Below are 13,742 nucleotides of genomic sequence, written 5' to 3' on the forward strand. Positions count from 1 at the left end.
TGTGAAGGGTAAACAAAGGAGGAGGCTGCAATGCTTGGTAAGAAATGTACGCATTATCCTGCCCATGTAATTTTAACTCCTCTGTACAGTATGTTCACAAATAAAATTAAATTAAATTTTAAAAAAAGTCAGAAATAGAGCTGTGGCTCAAGTGGTAGAACGCTAGCCTGGAGCAAAACATCTAAGGAAAAGCTGCAGCCTGAATTCAAGCTCTAGGACCAGCACATAATAAAAAATATTAGTAATTATTCACTAGAAATATACCTCTCTAATATAAACACTCAAGACTTTATCAGCATTCAGGCTTCCTAAAAATCTGATCCAGCTGGGCACCAATGGCTCATGCTGTTCCTAACTACTCAGGAGGCTGAGATCTGAAGATCACAGTTCACACAGCCAGGACAGAAAAGTCCATGAGACCCTTATCTCCAATTTATCACTGAAAAGCTGGAAGTGGAGCTGTGGCTCAAGTGGTTGAGCCTTGAACAGAAAAGCTCAGGGATAGCACCCAGGCCCTGAATTCAAGCCCCAGGACTGACAGGCATGTACACACACACACACACACACACACACACACACACACGTGAGCAGGCCACCAAATGGACCTATTAACCACAATATAGCATTCTCCATTAAGGTAATAATAGAAAGAAAGAAAAGGACAGACCACAGAGTAGTAGGTAATTCCTGTAATCTGTGTAGCAGACTGAGACTTAAAGTCTCAACCATCATCACAGGAGGTCCAGAGCTCAACTTCAGTTTTTATGGACCTGAAAGTCAATCCATGAGAAAACTCAATGAGGCCGTGACTTGACTCCACTGCTCAGTTACTTGGGGTAGAACTTCAGACCCACGGGGAAGGTCTTTTTTTGACTTAGTTTGCACAGGAAGCAGGGCACACTGAGAGATCTTCTTTGTGTTTTAAGTCTCAGCACAAGGATGGGTTTGAGACAAGAAGACTACAATTGAGGAGGACAGAAAAACACAGCTTCCCTTTGTGCCGCTGTCAGAACTGGCAGGAGGTTTTTGGCAACCTCCAGGGAACCTCAGTGCCTGGGCTGGGTTAACTGGGCCCAGTCCATTTAAGCATATTTGATTTGATTGCAGAGCAAAATGCTTTTGAAAAGCTGGGCTATTATCCCTGAAATAGAAAATTTAAAAAAATTTGAAAAGCACCTTTGAAGTCAGCTATCCAAATGAAACTTGTGACATCAGAGAGAGATGGCAGATAAATGGGGAACAGAACAAGGCAGCCATTGACCGCCAGGCGGGCCAAGCCGATGCCACACTTCACGCCCTACCAATATAAGTTAAAGATGAAAGATGCTCCAGGCAGCCCGCCTGACCCCTGGGCCTCGGTTATCTTCAACTGATTGCACAGTGTTTTGCTCTGAACAATCCCTTACTGTCTACCTGGCCGCAGGTGAATCTCAGCAGAACAGAGGCTTGGGTGGCTGGGCGAGGTTACGGGCATGCCACGCATAGCACAGGGGGCCAGAGAAGGGCTTGCTTGCATGAAGTGGTGTCTTTATTATTCTTCTTATCCCTTGGATGCTTGGGACAGGGCAGCTAAGTGCAAATCGAGGGCAGCAACTAAAGAGCAGGGCATGAGTGCTGACAGACAGGTAGCTCCCTCTCCTGCCGAAAGAACTTCAGAGACTGAAAGTGAGCCCAGCTGCTACCGCGCCCGTTTACACACAATGCACAAATGCCACGCTCTAGCAGGAGAGATTCAGACAAACATTGAGTTGAGCTCTTACATCTCTTAATGTAAAAGGAAGGCCCACTGAATGAGTTCAACTACTAAGATGGTCCAGCAGTGATCCTCACATCCCACCCACTTGCTGATCAGATCACTGGCCTCTTCTGACCAGTACAGATGCTCCCCAAGCAGTATCCTGGGACCTTTACTTGCAGGTGACCTTTAGGGTAAAGATCAGTCTGACTTGAACCCCACTATTTTAAGTGAAGTGCCCTTGAGCTCAGGTCAGTGCAACACAGTCACATGTTATGCACAGAGCTGAGGATTCAAAGAAGAGTGACAGATTGTAGCCCGATGGCTTAATAAAACTTAAGCTCTCTCTCAAACAAAAAGGGGCCCGATACAGCCAGCTGCTATCAAATAAGCCCCCTGAATTATTTTCTTCCTAAACAGAGCATCTGGGAAATATAAAAAAGAGTGGATTTGTAATTTTAACCAAAAAAAGGGGGTAAAGATACCTTTGGGTATCATCAAGAATTGGTGAAATACATAGTTGAAAGAAAAAAATTGGCAGAAACATAGTTTTACTTTGCTTTAAAAAATAATATTTTTTAAGGGCAGAGTAAGATCAACTCTCCATGTCCTGAGAAGATCTCTGCTGCTGCGTGGAAAGGCAGGTTGCTGAGATTGAAGAAATGTCCGTAAGGACAAAGGGGCAGAGCCATCCATCCACAGCTAGGTGAGGGAAACAGATGATGGAAATCTAATCCCACGTTCCTTTGGAGACAGACATTGGCCCTGGTGGAAGATGGAGAGGCCCTCCACCGTTCTTCTCTGGGGCTAGGTTATCTTCCTCACTTCCCCTTCAGTAAGCTACGTATCCCACTGGCTTCCCTCAGATATTCAGGATGGAAGAAGAAAATTCACTTTCCGTTTGCCAATGACTTGGTTGCTCATAGACATCCTGTGCTGAGCCTCCCTTCCTCTGTGCACTGAGCATGCTCCCTATAACATGCTGGCCTTGTGGCATGTGACATCATATCAGCCTTCAGGAGGCTTCCAAGAGATAAGCAAGTCTCTCAAGTAGTTGATTACCACCAACTAGCAACTCCAAAACCACGCTAAGAGGTGGTATGAGTCACGAATGACTAAGAGCCCTCGAACATTTCCAAGTCTGTTGGGACTCTCTCCCCAAGAGTGATGGAAATGTGCAATGAACAAGTGAGCAGGTATTTTATCACTGAAGAGAAGAAAGAGATATTGCAACAGGAAGAAAGGAAGGGGAAATAGAGGGACGGAGAGGGAGAGAAGGTAAGAGTGTACGCAGTGTGTCCATGGAGTGAGCAATAGCTTCTCTTGATTGGACCAGAAAGTTTGAACCACATGGAGCAGAGCCAGAACAGACCAAATGCTGAAGGCCAGCCCACGGAGCTCTGATGTTGCTCTTCAGGCCACAGGAAACCAGTCATGCACTATATTCATTCATGTGTCTAACCCCCACTTTCAGAGCAGGTACTGTAGACTAAGCACAGGTCAGTTGCAGGCTCAGAGATCAGTCAGTAAGATCGTTCCCTGCGCATTGAGCTTTCCCTGTCTAGGATAGAGACACCAGGGAATCAGGCTATAACACAAGAACTAAATGCTGGGCTGGCACTCTGGACAACACAAACGAGGACCAGGAAAGGTTGCAACTGGCTCCCCTTGGGACACGAAGAGAAAATGTCCAAAAGCTGGGCTTCTCAAACTGAGGCTAGAAACGGGGTTGACACCTCTAGAGAAGATCTGTGGCTCTTTTCTATAGTCATACAAGATGAATCCACCGCCTGCTCTCCACCGATCTTGTGGTGAGTGGATTAAGGAAGGAGGAACAAAAGAAGGAAGAAACGGAGAAGAGAGGGGAGAGGAGAGAAGAAAGAAGGGAAAGGATAGAAAAGACTAACAAGGGGGAATGGTGAAAGGACATTTAGAAGAGACGGCAAAGAGTTCTGTGGAGTACTGTGAGAAGCACACTACAGGTAGCCTGGCGTGACCATGTGGGGTGTCCCCCAACCACTGCACACCTAGCAGCCAGCAGGAAACTGCAGAGAGGATATATCCTTGATCATTCCTCACACTATGTATAACTCTGATGTGTTCCTGGTTCTCTGATCAGGGATACATATTCCCTATTCAAGAAAAAGAATAGGTGATAGGTGTGTGGTCCTTGCTGTGGCTTGATGGCTACCCAAAGCCCCTCACTGGCACAGTGGCACCCTCCCAGGTTGTCAGGATCCCCCAAGGCTCAACCTCACCATGCCATAGCTAGTTGCACCCCTGGTTTGGGAACAAGCTGAGCTCACTGGGTGCAGAGGGCCATGAGCCAGAGATGCACCTAGAACTCAGAAGTGCTATAGTTCTGGCTCTGAGGTGTATTAATAAGATACTACTAGGGGGAAACAGAATGAGCTTTAAAAGTTAGCTCCAAAAGAAAAGGTATCTTGCTATAAAACCCAGCCTAGCACCATTCTACAAATAAGTAATAGGAAGATTAATGTGTTTTCAAAGTAACTAAGGTCTTAATGCCCAACGAACAATCTATTTGCACAGCTCATTTCTGAGGAAGGAAGGAAGGGAGGGAGGGAGGGAAGGAGGGAGGGACGGAAGGAGGGAGGGAGGGAGGGAAGAAGAAAGAAAGAAAGAAAGAAAGAAAGAAAGAAAGAAAGAAAGAAAGAAAGAAAGAAAGAAAGAAAGAAAGAAAGGAAGAAGGAGAGAAAGAAAGAAAGGGAAAAAACTGATCAGTCCGCTCCATCACAGGATGCTTCCAGCTTGGGGGTAGATTGCAATTTTGTCCATTTGCAACTTGCACTGGGCACACCCATCCTTTGATCTCTTGCCACTGCTCTCCCCCCAACCCAGCCTCAGAGTACGTCTACCTAAGAGAGGGCTTGGGACTAGGAGTTGAGTTGAATTGGGATCGACGGGGCTCCATGAGCGGTATTTTTCCCTGTCAATCAGTTCCATCTTATTAATGGGGGAATATCCAGTATGGCTGCCCCATGGTTGGATGCCGGGTCACCACAGCGCCCTGTGTAATTTAGGAGCCCCTTTGATTACGCAGGTGAATGGCTTTGCTTGTTCCCCCTGCAGATGTTTTGCTCAAGTCCCTTCCCTGTGATTATGACTTTATTTGGTCAAAAGGAGAGTAACTTGAGAAAGCCGGTCCAGGAATGAAGAACAGGAAGGCAGCCACAAGATGAATTTTTGAACTCTCCAGACTACTTTTGACTATCCAATCCCTGAACCAAACCTTATGATTAAGTCTAATTACCAGCCCCGGGCACAGGGGACCCGGGCCTGCTGCTGTAGGCATCACCCAGGGACACTGTGTGCTTCCTCGGACAGCCACCTTAGCAATGGAGAGGTGACAAATCTGTGGGTGATCGCTGGGTCAAGGTGGGTCCAAACGCCAAAAGACCTTGATAGGGTCTTACAGAATATAACACACTCATCTTTAGAAACATAAAAGCAAAGTGTATCCATACCATACTTAAAAACAATGAGAATGCATTTCACTTGGCATGGTTATTTCTTTCTTTCTTTCTTTATTTGGGGGGATGTTAGTGGGGGAACTGGGGTTTGAACTCGGGGTCTCCCACTTGTTAAGTGGGCCTAATATGACAAAGCCAAGCTGCCAGCCATGGTTTCCCCAGCTACTTTTTGTTTAGATAAGGTCTCTCCTTGGGCCCAAGTGTACACTTGAGTTACAAGCCTCCTACTTCAGGCTTCTCGCTATAACTGGAGGCACACATGCATGCTACTACATCCAGCTTCCTCCATGAAGATGAATCCACCCTAACTTTCCTGCCCAGGCTGGCTTGAAACCACAATCCTCCCAATCTCAGCTCCTCCCACCCTTCCTTCCTCCCCCCATCCCAACATCATGTAGCTTGGATGACAGGTATGTGCCACTGTGCCCAGCTGTGGGTTGAGAAGGAGTCTCCTGAGCTTTTCCTGCCTGGACTGACCTCAAACTACAATCCTGCCATCCTGAACCTCCCAAGTAGCTGAGATGACAGTTATGAGTCATCACTGTCCACAACATGTTTTCTTTCCAGTCGATTATTAGAGCATCCCCATCCCCTACAAAATCCTGTATCAGTGTGGGACTGATGAACTTGATTGCTCTTGAGAGGTGAGAATTCAGGTTTAAGAATGAGTAGACACTATGAAAACCACACTAATCAGATAAAATCACTGGCAGTAGGCTGCACGCCTCTAAGCATGAAAAGCATGAGAATCTCAGCCTCACCAAAGAGTAATCACCTCAGGCCATTATTCCATCAAAGCAGCCAGAAAGTAGAAGACAGAGGGGACTTGCGATGTTGCTGGCAATGTAGACTGAGCCAGCTCTCCTCACAAGACCTTTCCTTGGAGATTAATATTATATCTTAAACATTGATGAGACTATTACCATCTACTTCACAATATATCCAAGCTCCACCTCAAACAGTGACTTCAACACTTACCCCTAAAACGGTGGCTCTAGAAAGGCTTTCTGTGTTCTCCTTGCCTCCCCCTCCTCCCTTCCTCTCTCCTTCCTTCTCTTCCTTTCCTTCCTTCCTATTTTTCTTTGTACTTTATGCACTACTACAGGCACAACAAAGAGCAAAAGACACAAAGCTTCAGCCTCAGGAAGCTCACATGTTTTGCAAAGCTATGACTGGTATGGTGACACATGCCTTTATCCCCAGGTTCTTGGGGAAGCTTAAACAGTAAGATATGTTTGAGAACAGCCTGGACAACAAAGGGCAAAGACAGAGAGGAGAGTAGCAATGGAGGGCTTCTGAGGGCTACAGATGCTCCGAGGCTGGTAAGGTAGAATTTGAACAGAGACCCAGATGACAGGCAGGAGAGAATCATTCAAACATCTTTGGAAGGAGTATCTTAGACAAAGAGAGAAACAAGCGCAAAGTGCTTAGGACAGGGAGGCGGCTGTTCCTGAAGAGGAGAACAAAAGGGACAGTGACAGGCAAGGCTGGAGAAGCTAGAGCACACAGCAGCTCCAACAAGGGATCTGGGGAACTGATCAGGCTGCCAGCCTAGAGCACACTGGAGATAGCAAAGCAGATGGAGGGGCACTGACAAAGGAAGGTTGGTGGTTCAAACCCAGTTTTATGCAGCAGTCTGAGAACACATAGGTAGTGAAAACTGAGTAGGTTCGGGATCTATCTAGAGGTAGCACCAACAGGATTTATCTTAGGACACAGCAAAATCTTGATCTAAACCTGAGCAGGCCAGGGGCAGCTCTACATTTCCTCTAGCCCCTATGATAGACTAATACCTCTCAAGCCTCCTTCCTCTGATTACCCTGTGCTCTATGATGCCACCTGGTGGCTAAGTGCAACCTAGCATCTTTGCCGTCCATCCAGGATAAAGAAAACACTATTCCTCTACTTTTCACTTTCTTTGTCTATTTTTATGAATTATCTTTAGTAGTCATACAAAAGATCCCTTCCCTCTTCCTCCGTCATTTTGTAGGATACACAGTAAATTCTTTTTTTTTTGTCGGTCGTAGGGCCTGAACTCTGGGCCTGGGCGCTGGCCCTCAGCTCTTCAGCTCAAGGCTAGCGCTCTACCACTTGAGCTACAGCGCCACTTCCACACAGTAAATTCTTGATGACATTTTCCCACCTCTTCTCCTCTTCATTTGTCTACCTCTTCCCCCTTGACTCTATCCCTTTCAAGTACTCACTTCCTGGTGTTTTATTTTGCTGAACTTTGACTTTGACTTTCTAAGGAATTACACCATTTGAGTTCTCCCTTGAGTCCATCATATTTCAGCTAATACATTTGTTTGCACTTGCATTCCACTCGATGTATTTATTTATTTATAAGTTTATAAACTAAATCTAGCTTCCACGAAAAAGAAAAGCACGCATCTTCTGTCTCTCTGCGCCTGACTTACTTCACTTAACATATTTTCATCTACAAAATGTTAGAAGTGGCAGAAAAATGAGGGGTGAGTAACAATGCCTGACAAAAAATGTTTTCACTACTTTACATATGTAACTGTGACCCTCTGTATATCATCTTGACAATAAAATTAAATTAAAAAATGTTAGGACAGAGATGAATGTCCTCTTAGGCTACTTTTTAACTCTGATTTTCTTTGAACTGTGAATTTTTTATGATGCAAGAGAAAAGGTGAAATTATCATAGCAGATTTTTAGCTCTCCCCTGTGAAAATATACATTTTTAAACATTGCCTTGACAATTTTTAGTACATTACTCTATTACTCAGAAAGAATCAAGGGACATGAGTCATTAGGTCATGATACAATATCACAACATCTTGTAGCAATTGTATTAAGTAAACTAAAATGATATCAAAATTTAAACTTACTTCCTTGGAAAAGAGTTCAGTGGTTCTTCACAAAGCCAATCACAATTATCATATGACCTACAAGTCCACCCCAAGATATGTAATCAAAATAATAGAAAATAGATGGGAGCTTGAATATATTTCTTGCATACAAATATTCATAATAGCACTATTTACAGAAGCTAAACCAGATGTCCAACCACAATTGAATGGATAGACAAAATGAATAGATAGACAAAATGGATAGATAGACAAAATGAATAAAGTGAAATATGATGCAGTCATAAAGAGAAATAAAGTACAGATATATATGATGTGGATGACACTCAAAATCATTTTGCTAAATGAAAGCTTGGCACTTAAGTTCACATATTGTATGATTCCAATGATATGAACTCTCCAGAACAGACATCTCAGAGGGACAGACAGAGTGGTATACCTAGGGAATAAAGGAGAGAATGGAAATGAGAAACTACACAATAGCTTCAGATTTCCTCTGGAGGTGAAAAAATATTTTGGAACATGGTAGGGATACTAGTTACATGAATATGAGTATACAAACCACCACCTCACCTTTGGAACCTTGCACAACTTTAAATGGCTAAACTTATCTAAATTATACCTCACTAAAAATGTGTTCACTTCTTGCTGGGTGCTAGTGGCTCACACCTGTAATCCTAGCGACTCAGGAGGTTGAGATCTGAGGGTCACCGTTCAAAGCCAGCAAGAGCATAAAAATCCACAAGACTCTTATCTCCAATTGGTCACCAAAAAATCACAGAAGGTATGGTTTAAATGGTAGAGTGCCAGTCTCGAGAGAAAAAGTCAAGCAAGACTGGTTCTGAGTTTAAGCCCCAATACTGGTGCACGCATGTGTGTGCACGCACACAACTATTCACTTCTTCACAGTCTCACAAGCTATACTTCCAATGTTCAGTAGGCAATGGCTAACATCTTGCGCGGCACAGATGTAGGACTTTCCTGTCACAATAAAAACTTCTATTAGGGCTGGAAATGTGGCTTAGTGGTAGAGTGCTTGCCTAGCATGATGAAGACCTGGGTTCAATTCCTCAGTACCACATAAACAGATAAAGGTAAAAGTGGCACTTCGGCTCAAGTAGTAGAGTGCTAACCTTGAGCAAAAGAAGCCTCTTCAAGCTCTGCAGTTCCATAAAATGTCCACCAGAGGGCACTCCAAACTTCTGAAAACAGGAAGCAGATGGGTAGTCTTGAGTCTAGGAGAGATCCTCACGTACTTTTAGCATGAAGAAGCAGAGTTCTGTGGAAAGGAAATCTAATGGTAGACTCAGTGTGAACTCTCCCATTCTCTTGTGAGATTGGTCATAGTTTGGGGAAATTTTCTTTCTTAGCTAAATAAGGTCTCAGTCCTCTCTGAATTTAGTGGATTGGAAGAATATTTGAATTCAAGCAGCAGTACGTATTGTATGTCAGTGAAAGATGGAGTTTTAGTAGAGAAAATAGACATACAGGTACCCTCATGTGGGCTCATGAATGAAGCAGAATGCTGTATACATTAACACACAAATGTAACTGTGAGCCAATGGTCCATGTCCCATAGCCTAGATTCCACCCATCTCTGCCCTCCAGCTTTGTTGGAACCTTTTCCCAGATTTGGATGGTGGAGACAACTTCAACCTCTGTCTTCCTTATTTCAAGATACCTTCATCTGAGGACTTTATTATTTTTTTGAGGGGGGGGGTCCAGTCATGGGACCTGAACTCTGGGCCTGGGCGCTGTCCCTCAGCTCTTCAGCTCAAGGCTAGCCCTTTACCACTTGAGCCACAGCACCACTTCTGGCTTTTTTCTTTTTGCTTATGTGGTGCTGAGGAATCGAACCCAGGGCCTCAGGCATGCAAAGCAAGCACTCTACCACTGAGCCATCTTCCCAGCCCCAGGACTTTATTCTTGTTCTCTGTGTTTGTAGCACTTCCTTACTTTCTACATGCTGGTCCGTGTCCCTTCTTGTCTTGTACCTTTTCTGCCCTGTAACTCTTCATTTCTCTAAAGCACCCTGATCAGGGACTTTTAGTGCAAAATGGTCTCCAGAGATTATGATCTTGCTCACTGCTGTTTTGGGGCCCTCTGAATGAACAGATACCATCACTTTGAAAGGCTTTCTAATCATGATTGACAGTCACATAGACATGTTTATTGTCCTATTACAGTTCACATGTCTTTATACATTATATGAATCTAACGTACATATAAGGAAAGAATGACTGTTCAGTGGTACTTTCGTTCTCTCTAACCCTTTTCTGGATATTTGCCTTCCTTCTCCTAGAGAGAAACCTCCTTCCTATCCACATATAATTATTACTTGAGACATTCACTGAAGTACTATCAGAACTGCTCACCCACACCAGCATGAAAAACAAACTACTTACTTAGTGTAATATTTTATAATTCTTGTTTGTTATAGATGGAAATATATATATAGAAAAAATCACTGCATTCAGGAATTACTTAGATTGGCTTCATTTCCTCCAGTATGATTACATTTCCCTTATGAAATGCAAATAGAGCCAATTGTTTCTGTTTGCTTTTCATTTCCTGTTTTCCCTCAGTTTTATTGACTTCAATTCTTCCAATAGTAAAATGTTAACATGGTTCCAAAAGTCAAAATAGTACAAAAAGATATTTTTTTGAAGAAGCATCCTTCTTTTACCCTCCATAATTCTTTTAGGCCATTCCCAACATACCCAGCAAATAACCAGTCTCACTGTCTTTGATTTGCCCCTTCCTGTGTTTCTTTGGACAAAATTCAGCAGAGACATGAATTTAGTTAATATGAGGGCTTCACCAGTTTACAGAAAAGGCCCAGTGGGTCCCTTTAGAATCCCATAGTCAGGGGGCTCAGTCAGCGGCATCAGGTTGCATTTCCCATTGACTAGAAGGAGCCTGTAGGGGTCAGCAGGGGACGCTGAGCCAGCTCTCCTGAGCAGAGTGGATATTACAAGTTCACTGCAGCCTCAACCCACATCCATCAACCTGCTGCTAATCCTTCTTGACAGACATCCCAGAAGAAACTTGATGTGTTAACTAGTTCCAGAGTTTAACGAGTGTGAAAGCCAAGGTTTGTGTTTTGCAGGCTGGTGCTTTCCTTCTACCTTCTATTGATGGTGAGAAGTGATCAAGTTAGTCGCTAGTCTCCATTGTCCAAATGATCTATTCTCCCCCTCCCCCAGTGCACTCCAAAGAGAATAGCCTACATTATTTTTTTGGATTTCTTCATTTCTTCATTCCTTTCCCATAAGTCTGTATTTAGGAGAACGAAGAGCCTCAAGCCCTGAGCCCTTCTTAAGGAGCATTTGATATACCACCCCAATGCAGGGTGACAATAGCAAGTCTGTCTGCCTGCCTGCCTGCCTGTCAGTGGAAGCGCTCAGCCCCACAGGTGAGGAAGAAAGAGGGGGGTTTCACCTGGGTGCACCTGCGCTCACCTGAGCAGAGTCAAGAATGCAAACAATTCACGTATTCTCCAGCCCAGACGCTCAGCTGTGATAGCCGAGAGACTCTGGCTGGCTTTTTCTCCCTGGGTATTTCTCCTTTGTCTCCATTGCTTTCTTGGCAGAAAGGCACACTCGGCCCTGTGGCCTGGCAGACAGACAACCTCAGATGGCTGCCTTGGCTCAGGCAAGCAGGGCCACAGCAAAGGAAGGAGGTGCAGCTGTTTCAAACAGCCAGGAGCAATCTGTGCCCACCTGGACAACAAAGACGCCCTTCCACCCGACCCTCCCAAATACAGAGGAGACACAGGCTTCTCTCCCAGGCCCAGCTCACAGTGATTTCTCAAGTCTCTCCCCTTCCCAGTTCTATCTACTCAGTTGAGACATGTAAAGAGATACTCACCTTAAGAGCAAAGAGAAGATAAATTATCCCCCTTCCTGATCCCAACTTAAACATGCTTTGGGTTGACAGCGGCCTCCTCTTCCCCCCGTGAGTCAAAGCATTGGGAATAGCGTGTTGACAGATGGTAACATATATGCTGGCACAATCACATCCCATTACTATGGCTCTGTTCTACGATCTTGGGGTTGGAAAGACTATAGAGGTCACTGAAGTGGCCAGTGTCATGCCTTCCCACCAGTCCCTCTACCATAACTTTGACAGGTGGCCATTCTGTGTCTGTCTGAATGCTTCCAGTGATAAGGAACTCCGCAACACTGAATGGCAGACTCCTGCTCATCCTTCAAGACCCGTATCAATTGTCATCTACTCTATAAGGCTTCTCCCAATTGACCCAGGCAGATCGGTTACTCTGTCTTTTGTGGTCTCTCAGCACTTTGCTCTCACTGCATCATAGCATATTGCCCTGGATTTATCTCTTTACATCCACCTGTATCTCCCTATCAGGCCTTGGGTTTTATTCATCTTTGTTTCCTCTTTCTGTGTGTGTGTGCGTGTGTGTGTGTGTGTGTGTACGCGCGTGCACTCACGGGCCAATGTTAGAACTTGAAATTCAGGACCTGGGCACTGCTCTTTAACTTTTTCTTTCAAGGCTGGCTCTCTACCACTTAAACCAGGCCTACACTTCTGTCTTTTTGGTAGTTCATTGGAGGTAAGAGTCTCACAATCTTTCCTCTCCTGACTGGCTTTGAACTCTGATCCTCAGATCTCAGCCTACTGAGTAGCTACATTTACAGTGTGAACCACCATCACTCAGCTGTATTCTAACTCTCAGCACAACACCTGACTCTTAGATAATGTTCCAACATTCACTGAACATGTGGATGAGCATGTTCTCCAAAGAGCACTTCCCAAGGCATACTTGAACAGTGTACTCATTAGAAAACACACTCTCCAATTGAGATTCTGTCTTCTTTCCTACAATTTCCACATCATGGTCCTTACTCCACCTCTGGGCAAAAGGACAAAAAAGAACACTGGAATTCACCACTTTTCCATTATTAGACACCATACTTGAACATTTTATGTAAAGTCCATTTGTCCTTCCATTAACCCATCTTTCAGTAGCTGCTAATCTCATGATTTCCCATAACCGTCTCCTTTGTAGGTGATTCTGACTACAATTCCTCAGTTTTCTCACCTTGGAGAAACTAAGAAACTCAGAACTATTGTTTACTGTTACCCTTTGCCCTTGGAGCAAGTGTCTTCTAAGAGCACAGGGACAGCTGTACAGCTCAGGAGGGCAGACCCACAGCTGAGGGGCAAGACAGAGCCTGGTCCTCAATGACAGCACACACGAGGGAAATGGCTTCTTCTCACTCCAGGATTCTTTTTCTATAGGTCAGTTGACAATGTTTCAATTCTAGTCTTGCTTGGACCTATCAGCTAATCATTTTAATCTATTCACAATTTTAGTTGTTTTCAAGTGGGAAGCGTCTATGTAAAATGCTGCCAGGATATGGAGAAATCCATTTTGTCAGCTCCCTGCAGAGACCATGAAAAGTGCAAGCAGAGAAGGGGAAGAAGTAAATGGTAGGTAGATAGTGGGTTGTTACTGCAGCATATGCTCTTATCCTGACTGGTCATGTTTAGCTATTAATTTGCTTCCTTGCACCTGCCTTCTAAGAGACTTTCTCATTTGTTCTGCTGAATACCAGATATGCTGCCTTTACCACTTGTCTCTGTTCTACCAGGCTGACAATGTATGGATGGGACATGATAATTTGACCTAAACACGGAGTCTGGTGGAGG

Source organism: Dipodomys ordii, unplaced genomic scaffold (assembly GCF_000151885.1).
Source record: "Dipodomys ordii isolate 6190 unplaced genomic scaffold, Dord_2.0 Scaffold57, whole genome shotgun sequence".
Taxonomy (NCBI): Eukaryota; Metazoa; Chordata; class Mammalia; order Rodentia; family Heteromyidae; genus Dipodomys; species Dipodomys ordii.